Below are 16,405 nucleotides of genomic sequence, written 5' to 3'. Positions count from 1 at the left end.
AAATAATTTTACTACACTAATAGTATAGACTTAGGGATTCTGCTTATCTTATGTAAGATAAAACTGATAGACATCTAACTAGAGACAATTCTGAACGTCTGTGATTATGGGGAAGTTTACTGTTTGTAATACTACAATTATGTTTCCTTCCTGGAGGCATGTATTAAATGGTGAATTCTTTGATCAAACAGTTTACGTCAGGGTTATTTGGTAAAGAAAAGTTTGTTGGGTGGGTTTGGAGGAACAAATTAATCAGCTTAAATATAAATTTCCTTTTCTGAATCATCTAACATAGTTTAGAATTACAGGCCCAGTTATCTGCAGTTCAATTTTCTTAACAAATGTATGATAATTTTCTCTGCTGGAGTTGGCTTTGTGGTTTTTGAGCAGGATTGTGTTGGTATTTAAATTCAAAGTTGAAAAAAAGCATTGAAAAGTTTTGTTACTGCATTTCTATTGACTGGAGTGGGTATTCTTATAGGTGGTACCTCTGTATGCAAATTAAAACAGGCATGATCCTTACATTCTGCAAGTTTACAGATCCAAATATTTTAAAGTATTATAAATGTCTGGATGTTTTGCTTATGCTCTTTACCTTCTTGCTGATTTGGTTACCATCTGTATAAAAAGTTTTAAAGTGTATTCTGCTTATGTTTTACAGAGTAGAATATATCATATTCCCTAAATTAACATGCTTTGAAAAAGTGGCCTAGTGTATTTTTCTAAGCTACAGATAAAAAAACCAATAATTTTTATTAATAAATTTTACCCTATATAATTCAAAATTTGGGTCATGTGTTTTAATTATTCACATGTAAGAAGATAAGATTAGAAATACAGTTACCAAGGTAAAGGTATTGAATGATTCAAGTTTAAACCCAGAGACTTGGTACAGAAGTGGAGCTGAATGGTTTCTTTTATTTGTCTATTGGCATTATGGAGTACAACCTTGGTTAAGGAGCATCAGTGGGTAGGTTCTTAAATCCTGTCAGTATAATCACTGACTCTTCCTCCTCCCTCATTTCCTCATCCGACTGAGCACCATATCTTGTCCCATATCTTCAGAACTATCTCGTGAGTCTGGTGGCTTCTCTTCATCCACTTCATGTCATGATTATTACTGTTGCTTGGACTGTTGGAACTACCACCTCTTAAGTGGTTTCCCCTGCCATTAGTCCCCCCATCTTTAATTTAGCCATTGCACTGCTATAAGCACAGTCTTTCTAAAAGAAAAGAAAATGATTTCTGAAGTTCAGAATCCTTAGCTTGATATAAAAAACTCATCTAAGCATCCTCCATTGTGTACCTTGTGTTTTTTGCGAACTAAACTCACTTTTTATGGAAAATTCCATTAGCCTTTTATAGCTCCACACTTTGAATACATGTTCCTTGTCAGGGTAAAGTAAGATAGATTGCCTTATATTAGATTAAGTTAGATTTTCCTATTTGCGGTGACAGTTTATGATAATAATTCAGTGAGACTCACTCTAAAATTTGGGTCAAACTATCTCCAAGGGTAATTCAGACAAACAGCAAATGAAATTAAGCTCTTCTATAGTAGAGACTTCTATGTATTCACCAAATCCTGTTTTCTCTCCCGCTTGATCCCACATCTAGACTATATTTCTTACCCCTCCGTGCAATTAGGTAAGGCTAAATGATATACAAGACTTTCACCCTTGTTCAATAAAAAAAGAACTAGTTTCATCCTCCGTATTCTTTCTCTTACCTCATCTGCCAGCTGTATGCAGGGATTCTAGCAGAGGACTACAACCAAGTCTCTGGGGGAAAGGTGGAGTCATAAGGTAAAGGAAGTCTGAATCTGTCTGAATGATCATGAAGGCCATCTGTCAACCATGAAGATGCACATTGGGCTTTTACTGTGATAAGGCACTAATTTTTAAAAATCGTAGCTGCTAGCATTACCAACTTGACTGTAGCTCAGAGTTTAAGAAAAAAACAAGTTCTACCAGTTGCTACTACTGGAGCTACTTTGAAATTTACTTTGGGAGTCCCATTCTGACTTCATCTGATCCATCCTACTGGCAAGTGGGGTTCATTGTTGTCAGTGCTTCTGTCAATATCAAGTGTGTGTGTTCTTGGTGGGATTGTTTATTTTTATATAATTTGCAATTCTAACTAAAGATGCTATATAACTTACTCTGATTAAATTTTTAAAGGATCATTTCAAAAAAGTTCAGAGCTGTTTTAAGCAATGGTGGCCTTGCGAAAATAGTCCATGGTATCCCCAAATGTCTGGCAAGACAAGAAATTTAGTATATTTGTTAAATGGTCTTATTATTTTACATAAACATGTTATGTTTCTTGGATATGCACTATATGAAAAGTTCTGTTATATAAACCTATCCTAATTACCTGTTTATGAAATATCTGAGAATAGAAAGCCTGCCTTTTTATATAAATGTGGAAAGTAGGATGGCAGTAGGACCCGAGTTCAGTTTACAGTGTTACCACGGTTTTCAAACATAATCCGTTCCAGAAGATCGTTCGAGTTCTGAAACGTTCACAAACCAAGGCACGGTTTCCCCGTAGAAAGTAATGCAAAATGGATTAATCCATTCCAGATCTTTAAAATCAACCCTTAAAATTGCAAATTTAGCATGAATTTTACTGTCTAATGGTACCATAGATCGATAAAATTTACAGTGTTCGTAAATACCATAGATCCATAAAATTTACAGCGTTCGTAAACCGAAATGTTCGTCAATGGTGACGTTCGAAAACCGAGGTACCACTGTATTTTTGTCACTGTTTTGTACTTTATTCACAGTGATTTTAGATGGGCCTCATATAAAGAATATAAAAAGAAAATAGCAGTGGTACCTTGGTTTTCGAACGTAATCCATTCTGAAAGACCGTTCGGGTTCTGAGCGCTCGAAAACAGCCAACAGCTAGGCCTCAGGATCTTGCACTCAGCAGAAACCCTGTGACATGTTCGACTTCCAAGGCGTGTTCGAAAACTGAAGCATTTACTTCTGGGTTTACAGCGTTTGTAAACCGAAATGTTCATCAATGGAGGCGTTAAAAAACTGAGGTACTACTACTATATAGCGCTCTTCTGATTGAGGCCCTTCCAAAAAGTGTCCTTTGGTAAAGGAGGTCCAGAATACATGCCAGGTGATTTCTAGTTTATTTCATAAAGACTAAGGAAAGGATAGATAAATGAACCCACAAGTTCAACAAATGTTTCTTGAGTAGTTGTGCTAGGTGTTAAAGAAACGAACCAAAAGACAATGGCTTAATTTTAGGAAGGAGCCCACCCTCTGGTAGGTAAGTCTTAGATTAATCATTTATGTACACATGAAACAGGTTAGTGAATAGTAGTATTAGGTTTTTCTTTTCTATTGCATTTAAGTGAAAGTACAATAGTTAAAATACACAGTAGTTCCCCCTTATCCGTGGTTTCACTTTCCATAGTTTCAATTACCCACAGTCAACTGTGGTCTGAAACTGTTAAATGGAAAATTCCAGAAATAAACAATTCATAAGTTTTCAGTCAGACATCATTCTGAGTAGCGTGATGAAATCTCGCGCTGTCTCATTCCGTCCCGCCTGGGACGTGAATCATCCCTTTGTTGAGCGTATCCACACTGTACATGCACTCTGCCCGTTAGTCACTTAGTAGCCTAGCCGTCTTGGTTATCAGATAGACTCATAGTATCTCAGTGCTTGTGTTCAAGGAACCCTTATTTTACTTAATAATAGCCCCCAAAGCACAAGAACAGTGATGCTGGCAATTCGGACATGCCTAAGTAAAGCTAGCCGTAAAGTGCTTCATTTAAAAGAAAAGGTGGAAGGTTCTGACTTAAAAAGGAAAGAAAAAAAAATGGTATGCCGAGATTGCTAAGATCTATGGTAAGAATGAATCTTCTGTCTGTGAAACTCTGAAGAAAGAAAAAGAAATCTGTACTAGTGTTGCTGTCACACAACTGTAAAAGTTACAGCCACTGTGGTTGATAAGTGCTTAGTTAAGATGGAAAAGGCATTCATTTGTGAGTGGAAGACATGAACAGTAAACTTGTTCCTATTGAAGGCAGTGTGTTTTGCCAGAAAGTATGGAGCCTATACGAGGACTTCAGCAAGGAATCCCCTGAAACAAGCAACACCAAGCCATTTATTGCAAGTAAGGATGGTTACGTAGATTCAGGAATAGGTTTGGCATTTTATCATCTCATATCATCACAAGAAGAAAGGTGAGTACAGTACAATAAGATAATTTGAAAGATATCACATTTATATAACTATTACAGCATATTATAACCTATTATATTAGTTATTATCATTAATCTCTTACTATGCCTAATTTATAAATTAAAGTTTAATCATAGGTATGTGTGTATAGGAAAACATAATGCATGTAGGGTTCAATACTATCTGCAGTTTCAGGCATCCACGGGGGGTCTTGAAAGTCTTGAAAAGTATCCCCTGAAGATAAGGGGGTCTACCATAGGTGGGGAGAGAGAGAGAGAGAGAGAGAGATCAGTGATTCATGAAAAATTACGGCTTTATGTTTGAACCTATATTATTCAGTACTTGTTCTATCTCAACATTACATAGAAAGGGTTCAAAAAATTCTAATCAGAGATGAAGAGAGAGAGAAAGAGAGGAAAATCCAATTTGCCTATTTTTTTGAGTACTTAGCTTAGTTTGGTTTTGTTTTCCTCCCACATTGAATCTTTCCAATACATCTGAAGTGCTATTCAGTTTTTTCTTCCAAGTGCTCCAGCTATTCTAGGTATTGTTAACGAGTCAAGCTGTATCCGATATTTGTTCACTTTTATCATATAAAGGAAAAAAATAACTTGGATGCTAATAACAGTAAACTCTGGAACTGTGTGACTTTAGTCCATTTGTAGTTTCTAGGCAGTGCCCTTTTGACTAAAGTACAGTTCAACAAATAATATCAATAGACTATATTTGACTAAGATTATAATGGCCAGTTCTATGGATGTTCTAGAGGAATAAAGTGTGATGCTACTCTAAAATATTTTATGACAGTTTTCCCCTATATTTAGTCATGCCACTAGTAATTTTGGTTTTTTATTAAATTGCTTTCAGTCCTTGGCAACATTTCCTGGCAACCTTTTATGCACAATATTTGTAGAATTGTTGAGGTGGAAGGTGTTCTGTGTATGCAAACACAGAACTGGTTTTTACCATGTTCTGTTTTACTCTGTGGCCTCTACAAAGGTGTCATTTATACAAGGCATTTTCCTTCAGGATATTTCCTGCAGCTTTTGGCCATTTCCGACTTTAATGAAGCATTTATTTTTGGACAAACTTCTGCTTCACAGCTACATATTTGATTCTTTGGTGTCAATATTTATGAAAGTAAATGCTAGAATAAACATCTGTGCTTCCTTATTTTTGCAGCCTTCATTCTGTTGAGCCTTTTGATTCTGGGTTTATTCTAGAGACGTGTAGTTAGCTGTGTATTTCCCATTGAAATCATGTTCATTTCTGTATTTAAGGACACAGTGTGGGGGAAAATACAGCTTGTAGGCTGGATTTTATTTACTAGATTCTTTTGCATTAAGCCAATCTGGGGTATCCAGACATTTCAAGATAGATTTCTGTTTGTCATTTGCCTACTGTCAGTAAGTAAATTAGCTTGATTGGCAGTCAAATCTTGTTGAGGTTAAGCAGTTACTCTTTTCCTAGGCCTTTCCCCTTAATCTCTTCTACATTTTACCATGGAATTAACTACTTAACCCTATTATTATACTATATGAGCTAATCTACCGTTACTATTACCTAAGCAGAGTGTTTATAGCTTCAGCTTAAGTGTTTGAAACCTTACTTTTGTTTATCAGTTGTATGTTGTTAAAATATATTTGGACTTAGAATTCTACAAATTTTCAGCATAGATATCATGAGAAGAGATAATTACTTGTCCAAGAGACTATTGTGCTTTCTGTGTCATATTAAGTTACTATTTTTTATTCAAATAGAGATAAGAAAGCTGGTAATTTTTTTCAGATTGTTGTTCAGAGGAACTATAGCCATCATACAGATTAGAAATCTCGTTTTACATGATATAATTTTATTGTCCTTTTGAGGTAGCGGTAAGACTTTTATTCCGTAATGTTAATAGTCATAATCAACTCTTTCTCGGCCTTGAAATTTATTTTAGGACTCTTTGTTCTTTATTGACATGTCTAGTAGATTAGATGATGTGGAAAGAGCATGGTAGTTTTGTCCCTTCAAAAGGGAGGCCCTTTTAAATTTAGCCCCTTGAAAGGTGAAGGTCCTCTTCAAGGCTTTTTTCCCCATGTCTCCTTGTTGACATAACTCTCTCTTCAAGCCCTTCAGTCCATGGTCCTGCCATTTCCCATGGTAAACTGCACCTTTCCCCATTAAAGGAGTTCCTCTCCCTTGATCCCTTCCTGATTCTTGCTGCAGACTTCCAAATAGGATGCACTTGGAAACTTTACTCTCTGATTGCCCGCTTGTGGGGGTGGGGGGGGGCAAAAACCCTATTGATGGAGTGATTGTGGATGCTCCATTTCAGTTAGTTTCTCTAGATTAGGCAGGCAGGAGCTGATTCGTTACTTGGTTATCTGGGAAGAAAGCATACCTCTCTAAGGCTAGTATTAATTTTTCTCAGTGTCAACACAATCAAAATTTTGAAAGAATACTTAAAATTTTCAATAAATATACATATCTGTTTCTAGAAGGAATTTAATAACCCACTTGGTTATCAGAGATTCTGGAAATTCATAGTCTTAAATTCAAATGTGCTGAGAGGATCATTGTGAATTTCTGATTCTCCTCTGGTCATTTCTTTCCTGTGGTGATAGACGACTTGCCTTAGAAATACTGAGCATTCTGCTGCCGCCTTCTCCTTTCCAAGTTACTACCTGCGTGGCTCACACCTCCCGGCAGTCCTTATGCTAATTCCTTTCCAAACTGTTGGTTGTATGAAGCCAAGACTTATAGGAACAATAGTCCTTGAATCCTGCATACTTTATGTAGCAAGAACTCAGATATAATATTTATCTGTAGCTCTTATACTTGAGGGTCACTTTGGCTTTATTAAAATGTGTTTGATGTAGGCTGTTCTGGATCATTTCCCCCAGTATATGTATGTACTTTGAATATGTAGTCTCAAGTTTTATTTTAGGAGAGTTTTTTATAGTTTTTAGCATTTTTTTTTTGAGGAGGGGCTTATTGCTTTGATCTTCATTGACTCCTGTTAAACGTATATTGGACTGTCTTGCTTATGTTACATACCAATTGTTTTATTTTGAAATCTTTTTATCTCATTTTTATTAATTCTAAAATTTGTTAAGGCATTACCCGTTGTGTTTCTTGTAATTTAGTCTTCATTCCTGAAATAAGTTTTTCCTTTATTTTTGTGTGTTTCCTGAGTTTGGTCACTTTTCATATCTTCCTTGCCCTCAAATATACCATTTCTGACATTTTCTAATTCTGACACTTTTCATTGCTTCTATCATTTAAAAAAGATTTTTAGCTTGTTTTGAACTGTTAGGTTATGGTTTTCATTTTCTATGGACATGTCTTTCTGGTCAGCTTTCATCGTCCACAGCGACATCATTTATTCCTTGTGCCCCTTTTCCTTTATGATATAATTATGTGGGATTACTTTGCTATGCTTTTCTGTTACTCACTTTTTAAGTGGAATGAACTTTCCCATACTTTGAGGAGGGAAGGATCATTTAGGGTGCCTTTTCTAGCTTCAGAGCTCTAGTCTTTCTACTTCTATTGTTTTTATAAAATGACTTTTTAAAATCTCTCGCTTCTGTGATCAGCCTCCTGACTCCACTCCCCAACTTCATTTCAACTTTCCCTTTTCTTTGCTGTTATTGTCCTTGTTGTGTTCGGTTTGGATTTGACTCCCAGTAATTTCTCCTCAGCGTTGGGCTCTGTATTAGAAGCAGCTTTTGTTTGTTAGGTTTGGGACTAGCCATATTGTCACAGCACGTCAGACTTGATTCACTTTGTGTCCTCTTGCGTTCACTCATAGGTTGGATCTTGTAGAATTCCCTCCCAATTTTGGCTACTGTTCTCAGAATCACCCTTTATATTTACCCATCAGTGATTAGTGTTCTCTTTTTCTGGGGACCATCAGAAGTCCAGGGACTTTCCTTCCGCGGCCTCTCAGGAATTTTTGATGCTTTGTTCCTATTCACTTATAGTTGAAGTTTTTGTGGGCCGACTTTGTGACATTGTTATATTGTAGATACTGTCCTTGAATCTTAGGTTTGGCTATTCTCATTGCTCTGTCGTTATGGGGAGATTTAAAATATTTTCAGCTACCATCTTTCCTACTTTTGAAATATTTTGACAAAACTTTATATAGTAACTATCTTGATTATTGACTTACTGCTCTATTTAATAGACAATGCTGCATATATTAGAAATCTGCCATAAATCTAAAATAAAAACTAAGAGATGGGTTAGTATTGTAAAGTGAAACTGTTACCTGGACAAGTAATGGAAGAGAGAGAGAATATTTATATATGTATGGACATATTTCCCGAATAAAAGCATCTGAATTTTTTAGTAGTATCCTCTACTAGAAGGATGGAGTTTTTTCTATTTTTAACTTTCTTTCTTTTTCCTCATTAAATGCTAAACTTTGAAGAAAAGTGCCTTTGTTATGCAATCAGAGTTTTGGGGCAATTATTCCCTACTTTAAAAATCAAGGAGTTTCATCAGTAACGTTGGTTGTCATACTGTGGTCAAGACACTGCCTATTTTGTAGCTTATATTGTAGCCTTTCTGTTTGTTTTTCTCTTTAAATGGGAAATAATAGTGAATCTGTCTCATTTTGTTTAAAATTTTCCAAGTTCTACCAACGCTTTAACTGGAAGTTAAGTGCTTTAAAACAAAATTTTGTGAAATACTCAGTCTTCTTATTAAGGAATATTTGCTTTCCTTTCAATTACAATACTACTTTCGTTTTTGGTCATCTTATTTTGGTTGTTTTATGGTTGCTAATACTTGGTGGTTATTTCTGTAACGTTGAGCCCGTTAGTCCTAATGAGTTTTAGATGTTTAGAATCTCTATTAATTGAATTCTTTGGAAGTTTATAAAGCTTATGGAACATTCTACTAATTATGATTTTGCCAGTGTTCCTTAGAGGACTACCATTTTGCCACCAGAAAAAAAATGATCTTAGAAATTTTTAGCATCTCATCTGCTATATATATATAATTCTTTTGTGATGCATTCCAAATGCCAGAGCTCCATCTTAATTTGTGGTGCGTTCATACAGTGCTTGTCACCAGGCTTCCTGGCCACCTTTGTGACGTTTTCTTTACAACCTTGATATAAAAATACACTGTCTTGGGTTTTATTTGAAAATAGGTTGAAGGCCTTCCTCCCAATGTCTTATTTCAATATATGTGTCATGTGACACAAATTTAATTGAGAGAGCTGTGACCTAGAGAATCATTTCTACATGGCTGTTTGACTACATTTTTTTTATTGTTTTTCTTAACAGACCTCAGGTTACAAGCTATGTCAGGCCTCATTTGGTCAGAAGTGTGTTTGTTTCTCTTGTCAGCTTCTTGATTGGTTCCTTTCCAGATTTCTGTAGGGCAGCCATATGGTCATTTATGCATGTTTTCTAGATTGCTTCTCTGGCAGGATTCCACATCTGGTTGATAAGTATTTCACAATCTACTTACACAGAGATGGCTTCAGTTTTTGCCATTTAGTTTTATTTCAGATAGTGTATTCATTCATATCTAGTGTCTTTCCTATCTCTTATCTGAAGTTCATTTGATTTTGATGATTTTATTTTATGTGGCCCCATGTATTTTGGTTAACTTTTCATCTTCTTATATATCATGGAGAAAGGACCCATAAAAGCCAATAGTGAAGTGCCTGAACTATACTAATTTTGGAAAGCTGAATATAGTAATACTTCTAGATGATCAATATTAATGTACATTAGACTGGCTAGAAAGGTATACCTGTCTCCTTTCTACAATTTTTTATTCTTCGTTGTACAGTTTTTAAAGTTTTTTTTTTTTTTTTGTAATTTTTTTTGGAAAATTGTTCTCTAACTGTGAGGCAAGGAGAAAATTATTCATAATGTTGGTAGTGATGTTACAGCAAAAATTATGACATTTGTTAAGGATGGCTAGGCAGACTTTATTCAGGAGGTCTATTGTGGTAAGTATAGGAACCATTACAGTGGGGTTTTGCAGTGGAGGAGAGAGATTGGGCTGAAACTCTAAATACAACATGGAAAGGGAGGAATTTATAGCCCAGGAGCAGAGTAGTGGGTGGGAGATTACTAAGAGGAAAGAAACTTGGGGGTAAGTGGGGGATTCTAGCTAAACAGACCTAACAGGATTGTTGCTGAAGGCAGGTCAGGGTGACGGGACATCGATCACATGGGGATGGGGGATGAGGAACCTGGTCAGACATGAAGGGTGAGCAGATATTGAGGGAGGGGAATTCTGGTTAAACTGACTTAGAGAGATTCTTGCTAAAATTGGACAGTGCAGAGATGAACACGAAAACTCAAGAGTTAGGGCCTAGTTGAGAAGACTTCAGAGGAGCCTGACTAAAGTTTGGCCAAGGAGAAAGTCCTTATAGCTTTCAAGGAAGTAGCTCTCATTACAGAAATACTGAAGCAAATTTCTATTAACAAAGTAGAACTTTTAGCAAATTTATGCTCAACCTCAGTGAGCCAATAGCAGGAAAATTTCCTACCTGCTATTTATGGCTAGTGATCTCCACTAGATTAGAAACTGTATCATTTCAAGATATTTTGAAATTAAAGAAAAGCAACTTAATGTCTTCAGTCTCTGCTCAATGAATTTGTGATTTTGATTTTGATGATGAAGGTTGAAATTATAATTAATGGATTAAGTTAGACTTAATAAAAAAACTCATTGATTTTCTGTCTGATAAGGTTTAATAAACTAGCTATAATATATTATAATATTTTCAGACTCCGGCTTAAATTCTTTAACCAAATTAATTATTAAAATCTAAATTTCACTTTGCTTATATGTCTGATTTAAATTTGTTCTGGCACTTTCATTTTATAAAGGAACCGACTTAATAGATTTTTCAGGAAGTAAATTTTATTGTAGTTAACTTTTATTTGTATGCAAAATACCATGGGTGGGAGGCTCCCTTTCCAGAAGAAGCTATGTTGAACTTTATCTCATCTTTGTCTTGTTCCTAAGCCTTCTGCCTCCAGTGCTCTGTATTGAGATTTCTTATTGTATTTAGATTTCTAATACGGGTTCTTATTGTCCTGGCTGGCACTCAGTTTAGAAAGTGACCTTTCGAAAGAGATGACTAATGTTTAAATTTATTAGATTTTAGAAGTTGAGCTGCTAGTTGCAGATTCCAAAGAATGGGTTGACTTTTTTGCAGCAGGATATTTTCTTGGGTGTATAGTCAAACTTTCAGTGCTTCTAAATGGAGTAGGTTCTTGTCAAAAAGGATTTTATTTTTGAGCACCTATAATTCTAAAGGATCTAGTTCCAGTCCTTCAGACATAGGTTCTTAGGCTTTTAGTAGCGTTAGAGTAACCTGAGATGCTTATTAAAAATTCACTTTTCTTGGTCCCACTACCAGGGAGTCTCACATTGTTGATGAGACATTGGGCCCAGAAAAGAGCATATTCAACAAATGTCTCACACTTTGAGAAGTGTTGCTTTTGGACCTCAGTGGTTTCCAAACTTGATGACACATTTGAACCAGTCTGGCTTGGTTGATACCTGGTTCTACCCTCTACCTGCTTAATTAAAATCTCTGGGAGTGTGGCCCATTAACTTGCGTTTTTAACAAGCTGCCTGGTGACCCGTAAGCAGAAAAGCACAGCTCAGGATCCCATGAGATCCATTTTTAGTCCACCTATAAGTTAGTTGCCTGAGGGCTTTGTGCCTTTATGTTCTAGGATCTCCCAAGATCTAATTTCTCGGTGAAATATGTAAGTTGTTTCTACTACTTCTCAGATTTGCCCAGATGTTGACATTGTAGTGGCTAAAACATATTGCCAATTTTTTTCTAAACATTCGTTAACATTCTTCTTCTAGTCAGTACTAAGCAATTTAAGGCATTCGCACATGTATACATTATGGGACTTAATAGCTGTTTTCATTTTGGATGCACAAAATTATGTGGCAGACATGATTTTGCTCTGTTAACTGTTGAAAAATTAAAAAGGTTTTACACACTTCAGGAGCTTAAATTCGAGACAAAATGTCATTATATATGTGTGTTCTGATACTATTGGCTAATATTGTTAATGTGCTATTTTTATATAAAAATTAGTTACAGGTTCTGCATAGTGAAGAACTGGAAAAATTGGCATTAGTACTAGTTATCTGGAGCATTTTGCTGAATTGTGTGGCTTGAACATTCTTTACAGTCAAAATCAGTGATGGATTTTTAATAAAGTAAGAAGCAGTTCATTCTTGGTGGTCGTGGTGTAACGGCCAAGTTTCATGGAGTTATAGTCCTTACCGACAGATAATTGGAATAATAGCTCTTTTTCTAAAGGTTTAAATAAATTATTTAAATGCTTTCTTTACGTTTAGATGTGCCTTGCTTATGTAATCACTGTTCATGGAAAGCCTTGGCTAATAATCACTGAAAGCTAAACACAGAGAACGGACATTTTTCATTGGCTTATGCGGAGTAAATTAACCTATTTCATCCTTATGAATGTAGGATGAAAAGAGTGTGTTACAGTCCAAAAAAGAATGTGAGCACTTTTTTTTTATTATGTGTCTTGGTATACATTCTATAAGAATACATTATGGCACTCAAAAATACTGCATCCTCTTTACCAGTAGGTAAGGTTAGTTGGGAAGGTGTGGTGGCTTGTTTCGTATTAGTCTGTAGCTGAAGTTCTTCAAGTTTCTAATGTTCAATAACATTTTTTATTAATTGCAGAAATTCCACTTAACTTTGTTAATTTTCCACTGCAGATTAGCTTGAGACATCAGGTTTCCAAACTCACTGACTAGTCAATCTTTAATCATTGCTACTAAAGTAAAATTGCTGTTGGGAACAAATTAATTTAACATATTACATTGCTCTGGCAGTTAGGTATTAAGCATTTTTTGCCTGTTCAGAGCAATGCCTGGTTTGATATTCAGATTCAGAGTTATCTAATATAATATAGCTTCTTGTTTTTAACTTGTTTTATTATTATTAGTCTAAAGTTGAATTTCCAGTTGGCTGTCAGAGAGCAAGCATTATTTGGTCTAGTCCTCAGTAGGTACCCAGAGGAGCCAGCCCCAGGACTACAACGCTGCTGCCATGTGGCTTTCTATTCTGGGAGGGGGAGGCGGGAGGGAAAGTACAGCCTATAGATGAACGGAACGAGGAAGCCTTTTTACATATTGCTGCTATGAACAGTCAGTCTCCAGTCCTAAAATGAAGATAGTACTGGAAATACACGTGATTTTTTTTTTTTAAACATCTACTTTATTGCTGAATTTAGTTATTCTGTATTTTACCCTCAAATATTGAAGTAAGAGACGTCAGCAACAGGACTGCAAAGTGGTACGACAAGACTCTTACTCCTTGAACATTTCCCTTGGTGCAGTGAGAGAACATCAGCTTTGCTGTCTGCGGCCTCGTGTATTTTTGCCTTGCGCGCCTGCCTGCCCTTCATTGGCGTCCATGTGCCATGCACACACTGCTTCGTGTTATAGTTTGATTATACATATCGTATCTCCTCCCACCAGAGTGGTAACTCCTTGAGGAGAGTCTGAAACTTATTATATTTTGTAATCCCCCTTGGTGCGTGGAGCAGTGCTTTGCATGCAGTACACATTCAGCAAGTTTTATTTAGTAATAAATGCTGACCTGGTTTCGCCACTGCCTGATGCCCATTTAGCTTCAGAAATGACTAAGTATTTATTGCGTTGATTTTTTTTCATATTTACATATAGAATTAAATATTTATTTTGGCAATTTTATTTATTCAAGCTGTTGTAAATTAATTCAAAGATTGTTTGACTATATTAATATATGTTTCTAGTTGAAAAGGTTTCTCATTTGGTGTACTTGAGTTGAGGTCATTTTTTAATAATTAGTAGAGAAATATTGTGATCACTCAAGTCAAAACTAAATACATATTCTAATCACAACTGTAATCATGAAATAAGAAAATTTATTGTGTTAAATACATAAATAATGCAATACAATTGGTTTTTCCTCATTGCACTAAATTGTAAAACCAGAATTGATAGGAGATAATACCACAAATTAAATAAATAAAAATTGGGGAGAATCAAGCCTTAGATGTGGAGGCAGTTAAAAACTAACTCATTGCTATGATAGTTTGGATAAGAACAAGTCATCTTGTTGAAATAGAATTACACTGTTTATGATGACTCTTGATAAGTTTAAGGCCCTAGAGATATTTGATATTGGCATTATTATGGCTAATCATATCTTGGAAGAGTGCTAGTCTTGACAATTTTTAAACTTACTCTGAATTTTTACCCTTCAAATAATTTACATGGAAATTACTAATAATTCCATATATTTTTTAAAAAAATTAGTTTCAGGTGTACAAAACAATGTAATAGTTAGACATTTACACCCCTCACAAAGTGATAACCCCCTATGCCAATCTACTACCCCTCTGACATCATATATGGCTGTTACAGTTCCACTGACTCTATTCCCTATGCTGCACTCCGCATCCTGTGACCATAGATATATTAGATTATAAACAACTCCATATCTTTAAAATTTTCCTGGTATGAGGAATCTCATGTGGTATGGTGAGAATCTTTCTTTTAAAGTATGTTTCAAATATAACCTTTAAAATATTTGTAAGGCAGACTTTGTGTGTGTGTGTGTGTTGGTAATGTGTGGTGCTACGCATTCTTAACAACAAAGCGCGGTAGGGTTATATCATAGAATTAGACCAAACTAACTAGCCAATCTATAGATTGAATTAGTACCCAGTTTCAAGTCCCTTATTCCAGTAGTCTTAATATTGAAGTAAGGCCACCCATTGAGATATAGGAAGAAAACATCATGACTTCTAATAATTTTCATACACACATATTTTTTAATTTTTTATTTCATACATATAAATTTCTGTTTTGTCTGTTTTATAATTTTTATAACATATTAGTAATATGATACATATGTCATTTATAAATAACTAACTACACATGTTGATGCATGCTTGCGTATTTACTAATAGGAAGACCTAGTCAAAATAACTTGTAGACCACAGTTCTGACAAAGTAGCTAATGACAGAGGTGGACACTATGTGGATAACGTGATCTTTCGAAAGTGATAAGCAATGGTCCAGTGATTAAAAATATAATAAAAGTTAGTAGATATAAATTAGAATATTGTACAGATCAAGAGGCTCATTTATAGCTTCTTCATATACTTAACTCACTATAAAATATAAAAATGGTCTCTGTTGTTTATTTACCAAGTTAGAAGGAGTTTTAATAACTATAAGTAGATGACATACAACTTTTTAAATAGTTCGGAGCAGTTTAAGTTTTTAGGCACAAGTTTTTCACATGTGATGGCTTTTTGTTTTCTGGTTATAGCTGACCTTTGTATAGGCCTTTTTAAGTTTAGTGTTGGTTCTTTTTCAAGGGATAATCTCTTTTTGTCTTGTTTTTTCCTGGTGGAGGGATTGAAAGTTAACTTAAAAAATTTTTATACAAATTGTTATAAATCAGATTTTGAGAGACGTCTGTTTCCCAAAGTTGCTAAAATTTGTGGGTATTTCTTTATAACCAGAAAAATTTTTTTAAATAATTAATAGAAACAATTTCTAATAGTAAAACTAAAAACACTCCACATATTTTCCAATTTACCTATGCTAGAGAGAGGAGGTAAGAAAAAACAAACAGTAAAACAGAAAACAAGTAGCAAGGAAGAATTACACAATAGAAAGAAAAATATGACAAGTTACATCAGGTTTGTTATAACTATAAACATAAGTGGAATAAACTTACCTTTTACAGGAAGGATTACTGCAGTTTTTTTCAAAAAGCCCAAATATATACTGTGTACAAGAGACACATAAACAAAATGATTCAAAAAAAAATTGAAAATGAAAGAATAGGCGTACCAAGCAAATTATACTAGAAATAAAGACAAAGGGGATTATAATATTCAGTGTGACAGAGTTTAAAAATAATAAATGGAACAGATTATAATGGTGAAGCATTAGCCATAATAATGATGTCATGGATTAATATGTACTCAGTTATACAGAACTAAAATATAAAGGAGAAAAATTGCAAGAGATAAAGAGAATTGTTAGATCTCAATAGTAGTTTAGGAATTTTAGAGTACTTCTTTAATCTGTGACAGATCAAGCTGATAATTATATTATCCCTATATTCTGTATTTTCATTTCAATTAATGTACAAGACAAAGAACTA

At 34.9% G+C, this 16,405-nt stretch overlaps 1 protein-coding gene across 4 annotated transcripts in view; it reads left to right on the top strand.

Annotated features, from left to right (window-relative positions):
- GLCCI1 (glucocorticoid induced 1) overlaps positions 1-16,405 on the top strand; it is a 98,665-nt gene that overhangs the window by 14,285 nt on the left and 67,975 nt on the right. The window lies entirely within an intron of this gene.

The sequence above is a fragment of the Rhinolophus sinicus genome, chromosome 4 (genome assembly GCF_057876585.1).
Source record: "Rhinolophus sinicus isolate RSI-liver-muscle chromosome 4, RSI-T2T, whole genome shotgun sequence".
Taxonomy (NCBI): Eukaryota; Metazoa; Chordata; class Mammalia; order Chiroptera; family Rhinolophidae; genus Rhinolophus; species Rhinolophus sinicus.
Note: the sequence above shows the minus strand (reverse complement) of the source record. Positions and strands in the feature narration are given on the sequence as shown.